A 5,352-nucleotide genomic window follows, 5' to 3' on the forward strand; every position below is an offset into this window, starting at 1 on the left:
GTGACTATTTTGGGTCTATTATTTACCTTTGCACTTTTTTTAAAAAGTGAATCAAGTACAATATGGTTGATGGGTGGCAGGGCATTCAATGCCCTGCCACCAAAAAAATATTCTCTCCGGCGTCGCTATAAGCGTCGCTATTTATGGCTCTGTAGCGTCGCTATATGCGTCGCTATACTCTTCTGTGAGAGCGTCGCTATAGGCGTCGCTATGAGCGTCGCTATATAGCGACGCTCATAGCGACGCAGATAGCGACGCAGATAGCGACGCTCTCGTAGCGACGCTTTTAGCGACGGTTATAGCGACGCCGGGGGTTTTAAAAACCCAGTGTATTTCCGTCGCTAAGAGCGTCACAAGAGCACACAACCTCTTGTAGTGAGGGAACTTCAAAGTTGGCTGCTTTTGTTTGAGTAGAATCTACCAAGATCTCTTTTGGAAGGCAGAAGTTCAGTTTTGTTTTGTGAAGGTAAAGGTAACTCCATACTAGAAAATGAAATGGCTAGGGTCGTGTGTAACGAAGGCCATAATGAAATGGACAGACGACGATGAACGCAAGCCTTGTAGGTGGTGATTGGCTGCATAGTTCCAAGTGGCGAAGGTGAGGAATGTGAGTGTGTGTGAGGCAATTGAGCAACAACCTTGTTTTTTTTTAATGCTTGTGTGTGACGTAGAAAGAAGGGATGCTATCCCGACATGCTAACTGGGTTTACTTGTTTGATGCCTAAATTCATGGGTTCAAGCATGGGACACCGTTTTTCACTAGGAACCTTAGTCAACGCTTAAAGAGAGGTGTAATCTCAAAAGATTCCACCATATAACATCCCAAGCCATGGGCATATAATCTGATTGGAATCACCACATATCACTATATGATTTTCGATTATCACAAGCACCATTGATTCCATTAAACCAGCATCCCAATGTTGTATAGGCTAGATAGAAACTCTTTTGTTGTTGAAATTTTCTTAATAGCAAGCATGCCTACCACCTTGGGACATAAGAAGCAATAAATTATTTTAACATCCTATACCTACACCGTTTTGGCAAAATTCCTCATGAGAACATTTGAAAGCATTAAATTATTTTAGCATGCATAGTATTCCCAAACCATTAACCAAAAACACTAACCTGGCACTTAAGTGAGTTGATTTCGTTGGTCGTTCAAGCAAACTCCGGCAAAATTTAGTTGTTCGTTGCCTGACACACTCTCGAGCAAATACAAGCTTCTTCTACAAAACCCAAACCAACGATGAGGGGTAAGCAGTAGATACACGAAGAATTGATAAGCATGATCAATTGAAGAGGATTACCAGATGACCGTCGTAGCAAGAAGAAGAGGCCCTGAAGTGTCTCTCTCTCTTTTTCTGTCGATCTCTCTCTCTCTCTTCCTGATTTGTTGGTGCAGAAATCGATACCAAGGCCAATCTCTCTCTCTCTCTCTCTCTCTCTCTCTCTCTCTCTCTCTCTCTATAAAAATCCATTTGAGCCCTGTCCCTCGTCCCTCGTTCCCCGTTCCGGAAAGCGTCACTTGTGAATATGTTCTATACTTAAACTTTAAGCTAGCCTTTTGGCTCAAGATAATACGTGCCAGCAAGAAGTATTAGAGTTTTTTTTAATGAGGCACTATTTATTTTGTTTTTTCAAACCAAAACTCACAATTGCCAGTGGATCATATTAGCAAAACCAAAAATTTGTAATTTTTTACCATGCTCTTGATGAACCATGATAGCTTCAAATGGTCATAACTACATCGCATGATAGGGGATCCACCCCATGGATAGCAATAGGAGTATTATAGTTTTCCTAACAAGATTGTTATAGCTTAGAGTCCATAAGAACAACGAGGATTTTTTAAAATACTCATTTGAGCTAGATTTAGATTAAGAGAAAAGAGATTTTATTTCTTAGTCATGCTTCATATGATGATAATTAATCTAATGAATTTGTGGATACACGATTTCTACCTAACTGCTCATATACTCAAAGGACAAAGGACATGGCATTGAGACCAACGATGTTACGCAAGAAGAAGAAGTTATGGAATGTCAACAGAATGTCGAGAGAGTAAGTTGATTTAGATAATAGTTGTTAATCGTTTCTCACACCTATTGAATCCTTGTATTTCATATATGTTATTTCTATAGTGCAAGAATTAAAAATCTATATTTGAAATGCATGATATTTTTCTTATTGTGGAGTAGGAAAATTAGATAATAATACTCTAAAAGAGAAAGTCATCTGCACGATAACTCTTATTAATTTTTGGCTATCTTTAATAGCAATCCCCTCGTGTACGTGACCAAATTTGGAAAGGTGAATCTCCAACAAGTGGCAGCTCATTTGAGACTCCAAAAGACAATGGGGAAGAAGGAAATGAGAGTAAGGTACATGTACATTTATACAACCTTTCGTATGTTTTTGATCAACTATGTATAGTGTTTTAGAACCTTGAAATTGTGTTGACATTCCTTTGCATTAATGTAGTTTGTTTGTAACACTCTTATGTGATTGGCTTCCAAAGACACAAACTTGTCTTCATTCGAAATGACAAGAGACGGAGACTCATATGTGATAAGTGTTGACCTAGAGGAGGAGAGACTCATATGTGATAAGTGTTGACCTAGAGGAGGAGAGACTCATATGTGATAAGTGTTATTATTGTAGGTATTGAAAGAAATGCAAGATAATGTGGACCATGTTAACGTGCAAAGGATCAAGTAAGGGGTTCTATTATATCTTCTTTTGAACTATTTTGATTTTTAAAGTGTATATTGCTTATTGCCTTTTTTACTTATTTTTTAATCAGGGAGATGTGATCTCGAGGTCATCACGTATAATTGAAACACCAACAAAATACAATGACTTTGCTATTGACAAGGTGATTAGAATCACTTCTAAGCGTACTGAGGAATATTCTTTGATGATAGTGCTTCTCTTTGAGTTTATATTTGTAATTTTAGGAGAATGTATCAAGAAAAAGTAAAAAGGGTGAAGCCTTAAAGGTTGTTACCCACATTACAAACAAGGTACTTTAGTCTCATGAGTCATTGTTTACGCATGAATGTTGACTTTACATCTTGAGTAGCAATTTATTATCATTGTTATGTGCTACACTATCTTATCATTTTCTTCTTGCATTTTTGAAGGTGTGTAGCGTTAATGATGTTGATACCAAGGAGTTACTTGCTCTCCAAGCTATGGACATACATGATGTGGACAAGATGTATGGAAAACTTTGGGAAGTTCTTAGGCCATTAAAAGCTGAGAAATTGGCATTCTTTCAAGAATGCTCTGGCAAATCCGAGCCATCTTACCTTTTAAATTGCTATGTTGAATGGGCTCTAGAAATTGGGCGTGTTACACTACCAAGCCCAATTTCCAAATTGCTCATGTAGTGATTTTTGTTGTGACCTGACACAATTTAATTTATAAAGGTCCAGACATTGGTGATGCTACATTCATTTAACTTGGAGTAGTGTTGCTTTTGAAGCATAATTTATTAAGGGTACATGTCTTTGACTTGTAAAAGCTTGAATGTTTTTTGAAATGATTTGCAGTTAGGTAACTTGTTACGATTACTTGAGTAGTGTTTAAAGAAAGGAAACTAGTTGTTTGAATGCAAATTGTGAAAATCTCTATGCGATCAAAACAATCCAATACATTTAGCTAACTTTGAAGAAAAAAACATTTTTTTGCATGCAAGTTGAGTAGATTACAAAGTGGTCAAGGTATGCAATGCGTTTAGGTAACTTGTTTTGATTACTTGAGTAGTGCTACGAGAAAGATCATTAATTTTTTGCATGGAAAGTGTGTAGATCTTGAAGTGATTAAGGTAAAAGAATGCTATTACCATAATTTAAGTGTCATAGATTTGTATTTTTTTGTAGAGAATAGTAGTAACAAGCTATGTCAATATAGTAGTAACAAGCATTTCTCTAAATATAGTGTTTGCCAATTAGAATTGTATACTTATGAGTGTTACATAGAGTACAACACAGATCGGAATATATTGAGTAGAGACTAAATAAATTATTGATCATTTAGCCAAACTGTTCTCTAGTCTATACAACATTAATTAATACATACCCCCAAATAAATACGTACGTCATTCAATGTGCAAAAATTGTCCTAAGTTCTTGGGGAATAGATACAAGTAAGACCATTGCTATGTTCACTCTTCAAGATAGAGTCTTACCAATTATAACTATTTGTGATTAATGAAGTTCAAGCTTAACTAAGCACCTTTTTTACTATAAAAAAAGATTGATGTTTACCAAATTTTAATTGATTTAGATGATCCTGCCTATAATAATCATAATTCTCCGATCTTGTTAGTGCTTTAGGAATAGAGAGAAATATTATCGTGTTTTGGCAAATGAATAGCCATACATTTCTCCAAGAAGATGACGAAGCATGGACTACACAAAAATGACATATCCAAAGCAAACAGAATTATTCTTTTTGCCAAACCCTCCTTGTTTTGCAAATGATCCTTCAAGTATGCATGCGGCACATTATTTATCCCCCTTTCTACATGGAAAATTTGTCTCAAGGTCTCTATGATTACTTAATTTGCTGAAAGTCTTATTATTAGGGATTGTTGCATGTGTCGAATACAAATTTTCCCACTACGGAATTGAGATAAGGAAAAGTACAATTGGGAATTTGAACCCTTTGCTTTTTCCCACATGGAACTATAAACTCCATTTTGTATCCCACAAGGGAATGGCGTGTCTCAAAAAGGGAAATTACATTCCCTAGTGGGAAAACATTATCCCACGATGGGAAAACTCAAGCCCAATCTTTCCCTAAAGGGAATTTCATTACTTAAGTATTCCCTTGTGGGAGTATAACTCACACGTTTTTTCCCTCTTGAAATAGGGAAATATTGTGTGAATTGTGCCCACTTTCACACAACGGAAACCACGGAAAACTTCTTGTGATACCTAGCTAGGTACGATTGGGGGCAGGGGACCACCGCCCCCCCAACCGGGCCGGCGGTCCCCTACCCACAATCATACCTAGCTAGGTATGCCCTCACGGAAGCTCATGATATTGAGGAAAGTCACAATGTGGGAATCATTGTGAGAATTTGTCCAAAATTTCTTGTAAATTTGCACTATGATGAGGATCATCAGCAGCATCTGCAGTACTGTAGCGTATTACGATCAGTCGTCTGATGACTGCCTGATCAGTGGCCAGCACAGCAAGCAGCAGCATCAGCAACATCAGCAGTTGATCAGTATCACCAGCTTAACTCTCAAAACCGCACCCTTTTCTGGACACATTGGGTAGGCTCAGAAGCTTAGGCGTGAGCGAGGAGGGCATTCGGCTTCCCACCATCGTCGTAGT

At 37.6% G+C, this 5,352-nt stretch overlaps 1 pseudogene; it reads left to right on the forward strand.

Annotated features, from left to right (window-relative positions):
* Window positions 1–545: 545 nt before the first annotated feature.
* On the forward strand, window positions 546–3,395 carry LOC147466227 (uncharacterized; annotated as a pseudogene).
* The last annotated feature ends 1,957 nt before the right edge of the window (window positions 3,396–5,352 follow it).

Source organism: Adiantum capillus-veneris, chromosome 1 (genome assembly GCF_014529385.1).
Source record: "Adiantum capillus-veneris isolate H3 chromosome 1, ASM1452938v2, whole genome shotgun sequence".
NCBI classification, from domain to species: domain Eukaryota; kingdom Viridiplantae; phylum Streptophyta; class Polypodiopsida; order Polypodiales; family Pteridaceae; genus Adiantum; species Adiantum capillus-veneris.